Source organism: Ailuropoda melanoleuca, chromosome 2 (genome assembly GCF_002007445.2).
Source record: "Ailuropoda melanoleuca isolate Jingjing chromosome 2, ASM200744v2, whole genome shotgun sequence".
Classification (NCBI taxonomy): domain Eukaryota; kingdom Metazoa; phylum Chordata; class Mammalia; order Carnivora; family Ursidae; genus Ailuropoda; species Ailuropoda melanoleuca.
In genome coordinates, this window is record NC_048219.1 from 172,661,955 (window position 1) to 172,674,520 (window position 12,566).

The 12,566-nt window shown below is 40.2% G+C and overlaps 1 protein-coding gene across 17 annotated transcripts in view; it reads left to right on the plus strand.

Moving 5' to 3' along the window:
- The first annotated feature begins 9,668 nt into the window (after window positions 1-9,668).
- Window positions 9,669-12,566, plus strand: part of MAP2 (microtubule associated protein 2) — a 283,955-nt gene continuing 281,057 nt past the window's right edge. For all 17 annotated transcript variants that reach the window (XM_034655081.1, XM_034655088.1, XM_034655089.1 and 14 more), the window contains exon 1: window positions 9,669-9,877. The gene's annotated coding sequence lies outside the window, so the exon portion shown is untranslated. The remainder of the gene's footprint in view (window positions 9,878-12,566) is intronic.

The window sequence follows — 12,566 nt, forward strand, 5'->3', positions numbered from 1 at the left end:
CTCAATCTTACATACAAATTAATCATGACTTAACATAAAAGGACTAAAATGAAAGAAAATAGGAAAAGATATGCCATGTGAACAGTAGCCAAAAGAAAGCTGATGGAAATGTATAAATATGAGACAAAGTAGGCTCTAAGACATTACCACAAAAAAGAGGACTGTTTCATATTATAAAACAACCAATGAACTAAGAATATACAATCATTTTGAATGCGTTTAGCATAGCTTTCAATATGTGATGTGAAAATTGGTAGAATTAAAAGAATAGATCATCGCAGTGGGAGATTTCAACATTCAACCCTCAGAAGCTAATAGAACAAGCCAACAAAAAATCAGTATGAAAGACAAGATTTAAAAACACAACTTAAAAATCGATCTGGTAGATACATAGGTGAAATAGTAATTTGAACACTGCAGATTACATGTTATTTAAGTGCAAATGGGCTATTTGGCAAAATTAACCAGGTAGTAGGTCATTGAATGTGGTCTCTGACCACAGGAGAGAAATATTTTTTTCAGTTAAAAATAAATAGCAAAAGCTAATGTAAAAAATTCTAAAGTGTTTGGAAATGAAATGATAGTCTACTAAATAACCATGAGTCAAGAAGTAAATCACAATGGAAAATAAAGAATAGGTATGACTAAATGATAATTAAAATATGACGTATCATATTTATGAGATACAGATAAAACCATGTTTAAGGAGAAAGTTATTGCTTTAAATGCATATGTTAGAAAAGAATTTCACCTTCTATGTGAAGAAGCTAGGAAAAAAAACACCATATGAATCTCAAAGAAAGTAGTACAGAATAATGAAAGATAGTAGAAAAAAACTGATCGGATAGAAAACAATTATTTTCTATTTCAACGAAGACAAAAGTTGTCTTTTCAAAATGAATAAATAAAAAGAATCATGACAAAGCTGATGAAAAAGAAATATAAAAGGACCAAATCACCAATATTATGAATAAAATTATGAATGCAAATTAATAACAATATCATAAACAATTTCATACCAATAAATTTGGAAATTAGAAGAGCAAGATGATAATCTGGGAAAAGCACAGCATATTAAAACACACTTAAATAGAAATAAAAATCTAAATACATTTATTAAATAAATTTATTCCAGTCATTTATAAAAGAAAGAATACCAAACCTATGCCAATTCATCCAGATATAGAAAAAAAGGAAAATTTCTAAATCGACCTCATAGGGCCAAATAAACTTGATACTAAGAATATTGGTAAGAATATTGCAATAAAGGAAAGTTCTAGATCAATTCCTTTTTAAACATAGATTTAGAACAAAGAACATGAAAGATGAACATAAAGTATTTGCAAATCACAGCTAGTAACAAAGGTGTTAGACATCATAACACAGTTGAACACAGTTTTATTTATTTATTTTTAAGGATCTTATTTATTTATTATTTATTATTTATTTATTTATTTCTTAAAGATTTTATTTATTTATTTGTCAGAGAGAAGGGGGGGAAAGCACAAGCAGGGAGAGCGGCAGGTAGAGAGAGAAGTAGGCTCTTTGCTGAGCCAGGAGCCTGATGGGGGACTCAATCCCAGGACCCTGCGATCATGACCTGAGCCAAAAGCAGTTGCTTCCCTGACTGAGCCACCCACGTTTCCTAGAAACACAGTTTTTATACTGTTGAAATTAAGTTGGAATTAATCTGAACTATACACCTATAAGGTAAGATGCTGATTATAATCCCAAAAGCAACCACTAGAAAATGACAGAGAAATAGAGTAAAAGAAATGAGAATTAAAAATGGTACAATATAAAATACCTAATTATCAAAGTCAGTGATGAACAATAATGGAATAAAAAATACTTAAGATATATACAAACAAATGACATCATGGCAGATGTAAATCCTACCTTATTCATAGTTATATTAAATGTAAATGGATTAGAAAAATGCAGATATAGACAAAATGCACTTTAAAAATAGTTTCAAATATATACTATATACACTATCCATAAGAGAAACACTATATTCAAAGACAAAAGAAGGCTTTAAATATAAATATATAAATAAAATCCTCAACATAACAATTCAAATCCAATAACATATAAGAATGATTATACACCATGATCAAGTGTGATTAATTTCAGGAATGCAAGATTGGTTCACATGTAATCAATATGATAAACTGTTTTAATAAAATGAGGGACAAAAACCATACAATCAACCCAATTGATGCAGAAAAAGCATTTAATAAAATTCAACATCCTTTTGTAGTAAAAGTACTCAGCAAACTAATAGACAGGAACTTCTTTAACCTGATGAAGAATATTCATGAAAACCCACAACTAACATCATATTTACTAAAGAAAGACTAAAATATTTACTCCTAAAATCAAGAACAAGAAGATATATGCTCTTACTGCTTCTATTCAGAATTGTACTGAAGATTCTAGCCAGGGAAACTGGGCTAATAATAATAATAAAAATAATAATAGCACCCAGATTAAAAAGGAAGAAGTAAAACTATACCTATTTGCAGATGACATTTTTTTGAAATTGAAAATCCCAAGGAGTCTAAAAAAAGAAGAAAATTATTAGAGGTAATAAGTGAGTTCAGCAAGTTTGCAGAGAATAAGGTCAATTATATTTCTATAAGCTATCAACAAACAATCCAGAAATATAATTAAGAAAACAGTTCTGGGGCACCTGGGTGGCTCAGTCAGTTAAGCATCTGCCTTCAGTTCAAGCCATGATCTCAGGGTTCTGGAATCGACCCCCACATCAGGTTCCCTGCTCAGTAGGAAGTTTGCTTCTCCCTCTCCCTCTGCCACTCACCCTGCTTGTGCTCTCTCTGTCTCTCTCTCAAATGAATAAATAAAATCTTAAAAGAAAAAAAAATTCTATTTATAATTACATCAGGAAGAATAAAATACTTAGAAATAAATTTAACAAAAGAATTGCAAGACTTGTACACTAAAAATAACATTGAAAGAAATTAATAAAAACTTAAATAAATGGAGGCACATCATGTATTCATGGCTTAGAAGACTTAATATCATTACAATAGTGATACTCCCAAACTAATCTATAGATTCAATGTGAGTTGTATTGTTGAGGTGCACATTTACCAGTTTCAAAAGTTATTACAAAGCTACATTAATCAGGACAATGTACCATTGGCATAAGGATGGAAAGAATCAATAGAATACAGATGAGATTACAGAAATAAACCCTCATATTTTTGGTGAATTAATTTCCAAAGAATATGACAAGACAATTCAGTGAGGAAAGAATGGTTTTCAGGAAATGGTGCTGGTACAACTGGTACCCTCCCTGGGGTAGTGATAGCCACCACGGCAATCATGACAAGCTAGAGACAGGCAGTGCCCATATACCCAATAGTTGGGTTGATCTCTTAGCAAGGCATATGAGCAGGCCTACTGTAAAAAGGTATTTCCATCTGGTGCCCATCCCATGACTGGACACCACAGGAAGAGCAGAAGTCTAAGGTTGAAAAGATGGATATTTAGTATGAACTTGTACTGGAGGGTCTTCCCCTTCTGCAAGAATTACCTTTGTGGCCTGATCCTTAGATGTTAATGTGCTGCAGCCTTAGGAATTTGACCTGGTTGTGTATACCATACCTATTGACCAGGGAAAGCAACACTGTCCAGTGTGAGGAGGTGTGCTGGGGATGGGATATGCCAGACCAGAGCCCTACCTTCTTCCCTCTTTCAACGGTGCATTTTTCATTCCAGGTATGGTGTGTTTCAGCAGGTCCAACTTACAGCAGGACAATGGGATCCCAGTGGAGATCTAGTAGTTCCCCCTGATCCAGTGGTACAAAGTAATTCCCCATTCAGGTGAGATGTCCCATTGCAAATTCCAGCCAATGATGCCTTTCCCAGGTGTGATGGGGCTTGCTGTTCTCATCAGCATTACCCCAGTGAGAATCAGAATATTAGTTGTTTCCCAAAACTTCTATACCTTTTACAGTATTGGGCATTTTGGCATTGGGCATTGAGCAGTCTGGCATACAGAGCAATAGGGCCTACTGGTTGATGATTCAAACGTATTGAAGCCTGAGGAAGTACTGCCTGGCCAAGGTGACTTTACCTGTTAGTAATTCAGTCTGTTGCTTTAACGTTCCATTCTTCCTTTTGACCAACCCTGCTGCCTGCATGTTACAGGGATGATGGAACCTCCATTCAATGTTTTGTTCTTTTACCCAATCCTGCAAATCATAACCTTTGAAATGTGACCCCTGATCACTGTCTGTTCAATGAGGGTATCTGTATGTGGTACTTAGCTCCTCTAATCCCCTAATGGTGGCAGCCTGGTTTGCGTGGCAACAGGGGAAACTTGGGCTAGGCCAGACCAAGTGTTTCCACACAAACCAAGGGATACTTTGAATCCTCACTCAGAGGAAGGGGGACAGTATAATTAATTTGCCAACCCCTTACTGGTTGGGAACTCCAGTGGATGGTTCCAGATTCCTTTGGCAGTTGCCTTGGTGTTGTCTAGAGCACACAGAACATGCTGTTACTGTATTAACCAAGTTAGTGTATTTCAACCCTGCATCCTTGGCAATGCAGCACCCCTCCTGGGTGCTATGGTGGTTGCTCTTTTTAGCACCCAATCTGCTGCATCTATGACGAGTCCGTTGCTAGGGCTTGTACCCAAGCTAGGGTATCAGCTTCCTGATGGTGAAGGGGTGTCAGCACCTTTATGAACTGGGACATGGGAGACAGTGGGGACTGCCTCAGACTCTTGCAGGGGAACCAAAATGTCTTTCTACATATCCTGACCCCAAAAGGGCTTATTCATGATCATCCACCCCTTGGATTCCCATTGGTCAAGCCATAAGTTTAATCCTTTAGAACAGCCCAACTGTTAGTGTCAAGGGTTAATGGCCAGGGCTCATGAATGAACACCAGCCAAACCACTCTGAGTTCAGCCCAGTAGCTGTCCTGGTTTGTTCCTGTTTCCACCCAGATGGTGTCAGTATTGGGCTGCAGTCTATGTGGATGGGTTGTCCTGAGGAGACCCATCTCCTTACCATGCATCAAGGAGAATATCTCCACTCCCTCTCTATAGGCCAAAGGGGCACCACAGGAATGGGGCAGAGGCATTTAGAAATTCTACATACTCTACAGGGCCTAATAATACTATATTCCTAGCGACAGTGGGCTGGTGGATAGGGTGCTCCTCTGCTGCAAATAGGCCTTGGTTAAAGTGGGATTTTGAGCCACAGCAGAAGTGGGTTGATGGAACACATTACTAACCCACCCCTTGATAAGAATGGAAGTTCCTACTATGACATGCTGTTCCTTCGTGAGAAGGTCTGCCTGGAGGAGTGCTGTGTCCACTGCTGGGAGCTGTTGTTCTATGGACATAGATCAGGTTTCTGCTCCCTTCCACAGCTGGAACCCAAATCCTAGGTCTATTCTCTCCTTCTGTTGTCTCTGCCATGGTGCCCAGCTTATACCTTCCAGAGTCACAGACACATCTGACTCAGATGGAAGCCCAGAGCTTCAGCCTGCTTCACCAGTATTTTTGCTCTCTCAAAGATAGCTTGCGGGGCGCCTGGGTGGCACAGTGGTTAAGCGTCTGCCTTTGGCTCAGGGCGTGATCCTGGCGTTATGGGATCGAGCCCCATATCGGGCTCCTCCACTAGGAGCCTGCTTTCTTCCTCTCCCACTCCCCCTGCTTGTGTTCCCTCTCTCTCTGGCTGTCTCTATCTCTGTCGAATAAATAAATAGAATCTTTAAAAAAAAAAAAAAGATAGCTTGCTACACTGACACTCATTCTCACATGTGTCCTTTCTCTGTCAGGTGGTATACAAGATGGAAGCATTGTGACAGGCCCTTCGAAATAAGAAAAGTCCTTCAAAATCCCCAAATCCTCACAAACTCTTGTATGTCTCTCATGTCCTTAGGGGTTAGATAGGCTTGCACCTTATCAATCACGGTGTCTGGGACAACGTGTGTCTTTACCCAGCCAAAGGACTCCCCAAAAGTTTATGGCAGTGCCTGGATCTTAAAATTTCGTGGGTTCACTGCCCATCCTCTCCATCACAAATGTTCCAGAAACATCTACAGAGTGTCCTGCAGGAGAGGCAAGTCTTTACATGAAAACATTGTATCATCAATGTAATTGACCCATTTTAGTGATGTGGGGAAGGAGAATAGGGACTGATCCTTGGCTAGCATCTCATGAGATACGGTAGAGCTGTGTAGGTAGCCTTGTGGAAACACTTGAAAGGTCCATTGTTGCCCCTCTCTCATAAAGGCAAAAATCATCTTCTGACTTAGCAGCCAAGGTTTTACTTCTAGGACCTTGGCCAAGGTATCTAAGATGGTGGCAATACAGGGAACAGCCACATAGCTGTGGGAGGGCAGCACTACCTTATTCAATTCTTGGTAGTCCATGGTCATCCACCATGGGCCGTGTGGCTTTTTTACTGGTCATACCAGGCTATTAGAAGCACTATGGACAGGGCATACAATAGCCACTTGGTGTAGTTCTTAGATAGTTTTTCCTCTTTCTTTATGTCTCCCACCCCAGGCAATGTATATTGTTTGACAGTTACCGTTATTCGTGGGGGTGGTAGATTTACTAGTTTCCAGTTGGTGTTTTCCCTCAGAAAAAAATCTCAGAGTTTACAGTTTGACTACTCTAACCAGAAGGCAGGGTTCGCTGATAGAGGGAATTGCAATGAAAGTAGCAATGAAGTAAACACCTATTAGGAAGTCTAAAATGTAAAATACTGACAACACCAAATGCTGTCGAGGATGTGGAGCAAAAAGATTTTTTATTCATTATTGGTGGAAAAGTACAATCACTTTGGGAGACAGTTTGGCAGTCTCTTACAAAGTTAGACAGTGTACTATACAATCCAGCAATTGTGCTTCTAGGTATTTACTTAAATGAGTTGAAAACATATGTCAGCACAAAAACCTGAACTTGAATGTTTATAGAAGCTTTATTCATAATTGTCAAAGAATAGAAGCAATAAAGATGCCTTCAATAGGTAAATAGATAAACTAGTACATTCATACAGTGAAATATCATTCAGTGATAAAAAGAAATGAGCTATTGAGCCATGAAAAGGCATTAAAAAATCTTAAATGCTTACTGCTAGATGAAAGAAGCCAGTCTGAAAGGGCTATGTATTGTATGATTCCAACTATATGACATCTGGGTAGGGAGGAGAATGAGGAACAAGGCATAAGTAGAGCACAGGGGATTTTTAGGGGCGTAAACTATTCTGTATCATACTGTAAAGGGTGGATACATGACAGCATACATTTGGAAAAACCTGCAAAACTACAATGCCAAGAGCAAACCTTAATGTAAACTGTGGTCTTTATTAATAATAATGTCACAACATTGATTTATCAGTTGTAACAAATGTACCACATCCATGAAGGATGTTACTAATAGGAGAAAGTCTGGGCAGAGTGAAAGAAGTACATTAGGAACTCTCTATACTTTCTGTTCAATTTTTTTGTAAATGTAAAACCATTCTGAGAAATAAAGTTTATTAATAATATTTAAAAAAGGAAAACCTCAAGAAGATCTAAACAAATAGAGGCCTATACCATGTTCATGGATAGGAAGACTCAATATTGTTAAGGTGGCAATTCTGCAAAAAATAACCTATAAATTGAACACAATTTCATCTAAAAAACAGCATTGTTTTTATAGAAATTGACAAATTGGCATGAAAATTTATATAGAAATGCAAAAAACTAAATGACAAAGAATTCTCAAGGAGAATAATAATAACATTGACGGACTTGCAATACTTGATTTCAAGACTAGTTGCAAAGCTAGAACAATATTTTGTTTGCAGACAATGAGGATGGGCAGGATTGTGTTCAAGGCTTGAAGTTGTATCTGTTTAATTTAAGCTCTGAGTTGATGCAGACTCAGGGCAATTCTGCCTGAAGTGAAGGAAGGCAGAAGGATCACCTTCCTTTTGGAAAGTGGATCTTGTACCAAATAGCACAGAATTAACAGGAACTGAGAAACATGCAGTAATTGGACTATATAGGTCTGGATAAACTCTCAGTGACCATCATGATTTTCAGCTGCTAACACTCTGGCAGGATTCTTAATTTTCCTTCCATCCCTCTTATCATTTCCTAAGTCTCCTAAAATCTCCTTCTTCTCAAGCAGGCCCTGTTCTGAGGAACAGACCTAACTCCTCCAACTTCCTTGCTACTTGGGTGTGCCCTGATACTTCCAACCTCACTGGAAGCGTCGCAGAGACATGGGGTGAAGCTGGGTGGAGGGAAGCAATACAAAGAGCAGGGGTGTGACTTCAGAGGCTAGGGTTTCAGATTTTGCTCTGTTACAGTTTTTAATCTTCACAGCCTCTCATCATTAGGTTTCCTTTTTTTTTTTTTTTTCCATCTGGAAACGGAGGGAATTGGACCAAATGACTAGGAAATCAACTCTAATGTTCTAGGGTTCTATGATTCTATGGATAATTGATGTGACAAAACCAAATTATAAGTGCTATTTCATCAGCACTGTTGAAATTGTACAATCCACACCCCACTATCTTGGCTGACCTTAAAAACACCTTGTTACAACTTGATGGAGATGCTCAGAGCAATTCCGAGCGGCATCTTACCTCTGCAATTCTGAGCTGCATCTTATCTCTCTTACTGACAGTGAAGTGCCATTCCTTGATTATGAAGATTCCGTGGTAAAGAATCATCTGTTTTCTCTGTGGTCATATCACTTTCAGAAGTATCTAAGGTGATATTTTTAATGGCGACATTTCAAGGTCAACATTTTCTGTGCTTTCTAATTCGTTATTTTTATAGCATTCTTTATATTCTTCACAGACTCTTATTCATGATCTAATTATATTCTCATATTAAACATGGCAGAGGGGTAGGGCTAATATTTTTAATCCTCACTCATACACTGAAATTTAGATTAAGTGAAGAGACTCTGGGTCATACATCTAGCTATCTAGCATGTAAATAAAGTCCACGAAGGCAGTGATTTTGGGTACGGGGAGGGAGGCACGGGAGTCTGTTTTATTCACTGAAGTTTTCACGGTGCCTAGAACAGTACCGGACAGAGGAAGTTTTAATAAACATTTGTCGAATGAATAAATGAATGAATGAATCTGATTAGTCACAGAGCTGGGTCTAGAATTCTCTATACTCTCAGCCATTGCTCCCTTAGTACTGACAAGAGTTGTTCTCTGTCCTCGTGCCCCTCCCCCCCCCCGCCCATTTTCCTGTCTTTTCTGAATGCCACTGTTGTCAGGTTTGTGGAAGCAAGGCCAGTGAGCCTTCTCCATGGAGAGGTAACGGGAACCCTTGCCTCACAATGACAGAAGAAGGAAAGGAGAGCATTTATGGGGACACCCCTCAATTCCCCCAGGAGTCAGAGAAGGTCCGCTGGGTGCCTCTGTCCCGAGGGCGCTGGTCTCACTCTGGCGGCGGCGGTGGCGAAGGAGGGGGAATTCTCTGGAGCCCCGTGTGGCCGGGGCTTGGCAGGCTCCGGCGGCTGTCACTCTTGCGGTCCCCGCCGGGCGGCGGGCTGGTTGCGGCAGGAGGCGGGGCGGCCGCGCTCCCCCTTCCCGGACACTGCAGCTGGGGCGCAGCCGAGCGGCAGGAGGGCGGCCGCATGGGGAGGCGGCGNGGGGCCGGGCGCTCGGGCTGCGCGGGCTCTCGGCGAGCGCGGGGCAGGAGCAGCATCCTCCTCCTTCTCCTCCTCGCTTCCTTTTCTTTCCTTCCGCTTCTTTCTCTTCTCCTCCTTCTCCTCCTTCCCCTGCCCCGTCTCCCCTTCTTCTCCGGAGGGCACAGTCCTCAGGTCCGTGAGCGCAGGCAGCGACCACCGTGGGTGCATCCAGTCCAGGTAAGAGAGCAGTCCGCACCTCTGGTTCTGTGTAGGACGCCTTTCCTTTCTCTGCTTGGCTCTCTGCTTGGAGGGAGCCTCAGCCAGGAAAGGGGTGGGAGTAGGGAGGGGGCTGTCTCGTCCTCTCTGCCTTGGAAGCCGGCACAGGTTGGCCGGCTATCCGTCTTCCACCTGGCGGCAGCTTCAGGCCCAGCCTCTCCAGGTGTCACCACAGAGCAGGGGAATGGGCGCTGCTGCTACCTGGCTCTAGATTTGTGGAAGAGTGTGTGACCTGGTTAGGTACCACTTTGAAACCCCGGGAACTTAGGATATCCATATTGAAAGCTAATATTACCTGAGCTGTAGAAAGACGAGGAGTGGGTTATACAAAGATAATGGACGGGGGGGGGAGAATTCGGGGTGAGGATTTTTTTTTTTTTTTTTTTTTTTTTTTGTCCATCTAGCTGCAGAGAGAACTGCATACTGACGAATGAGTGAGTTAGGGAATCCCTGTCAATTTGAAATCATTTTCCTTGTAATTCTTCCAGAAACAGCTGGAAACGCAAGATTGATAAACATAATTTTAGGAAAATGAAAAATCAATGTCTGGTCGTGTTGCAGGGCGGGACACGAAAAAATGTCTGGATGGGCTTGACGCTGCACACAGTCTTTCTGTTTCAAGCTATGGGGGTGGGAAACCTGCACCTACAGTCCATCTATTCTTTTTCTTTTTAAAGGCTTTTGGGGTCCTGCATTGCCGAGTTTTGTCCTTCCCCAACCTAGTCTTTTGTTTAAGGATGGAAATTTCAAGGAGTGTATGAAAGGAGCCAGGAGTGGGGAGATGTTGTGTTTGGGTGTGTGTAGGGGACTGGAGGGGGTAGTGAAGCAGATGGGGTCAGAAAAAAAGCATCTTTGAAACTGGAATTGATGTTATACTGCCTGGCATCAGGGCTTAAGGATTTTGGTCAGGAAATAAAAAGCTTTCATTAGCAACAAGCCCGTTTGTAACAATTGCCATGTGCCATCTGCTGTAAGCCCTTAGCATAATGCTTCCAGGATATAGACATTTAGAACTGACACAATGTGGAGGGTTTTTGTTTCAAATGCATACACATACATACTCACATACATGGGTGCACTTGGGCACATCACACACAGACATGCACATATATAATACATTATATACATAACATTACAAAAGGGAGTAGCTACTGAAAAGACAAATCTTTTTCAATTTATCTTTGAGGGTTTGGGGTTATGGTGTGAATGAAATCTGTAGCGCAAAACAAAAAAAAAAATATCGTTGGGTGATATATAATTTTGAGTGTGAGGCCGAAGGATTAATGGATGTTGGCAAGGAACTAACTCAAATGTTAAAGGTATAATTTATTTAAAAATGGTTGATCCAGGAGAGGAAATGACTGCAAACTGAAATTGAGGTTTGCAGCCGCAGTGAGGCGATGGAGAACAAAGCCTTTTATATGAGCCACATTATGCAAAATGTCCCACGCTTGAGCTTCAGGTACCAGCCCAGTATAAAGCATAGCTCTGTCACCCTGTCATTTCACTGTGGGCGATTATATTTTTTTTTGGCAATGAAAATGGATTAAATAAATAAAAGCCCTTTAGAATGCCCAAGATGAAGATTACAGCCTTTCACCTGAATGTGACACAAAACACCCATTTAACTGGGCAATAGGTATATTTTGGTAGAAATCTTTATGAATTTGTAAATCCTGGGTGTTTCAATCAACCCTCTCCCCTTTATGCACAAAAAGCATCCTCCCTCCAAGACAAGGTAAATGGCATTTTTTCTTTCAATGAAGAATATTATATTTGTGTGCATATCTTAACATTGATTTTCTGGTAATTTTATTTGATTATCATAGGTTTACATCTGTATTCATGATGTGCATGTTATCAGAGCTATTGTGCCTTTCACATCATTGGTACATGCTGCTTATCTGTTCATGATTTATTTAATTTTAATTCGTAATTTAAATTTCACAGTTTGCTGTAATATTTAATTTCCAAAAGTTTTTACAAATTTTACATGTAAGTAAAAAATTGTCTAAAATACGTACATCTGGGGATCTAAGCAATGTAAAAATTGAGCTTCCTTTAAAAATTTTTTGATTGCATTAGTTTTCATTTTCTTTGTGTTTCTCCTGTCTTATTCTTCCCCGTACCTCTTGTCAAATAATCTGTTTCTTTCTGGCTGTCTGTGCTGCTTTAAGCTTCTAGTTGTGTCTAGACTACCAACAGCAGATAGTTGTCTCAGGAATTTTGAATGTAGGATTTGTTCATTCTCCTCAGGAACTCTCTCTCAGGATGACTTGTTTACAGCACCTTCTCAGGGAGGAGAAAGAAAGAATGTGCTGAGAGAGCATGACCCAGTGAAACTGGCACAGCCATTACCTCATCATAGTAGTTACTTCAGATTCATTGAGAGAGCAGACATCCTCTCAGTGGAAACCAAACACTGGGAGCACACCCATCTCTAGGCAGAAGCCCTTGTCTTCCCATAGCAGCCTCTACTAATTTTGCTTTGCTCAGGTTAAAGGGATATTTTCTCTTGTAAGTATTTTTTTTCAGGGATCTTGAACTTGGACAAAAATATGCAGCCAGAAATGAAACTTGGCACAGAATCTAAGCCTGAAGGAACTATTTCATTCCTTTACCACTTTTGGCTTAAATCAGTTTGCAAATT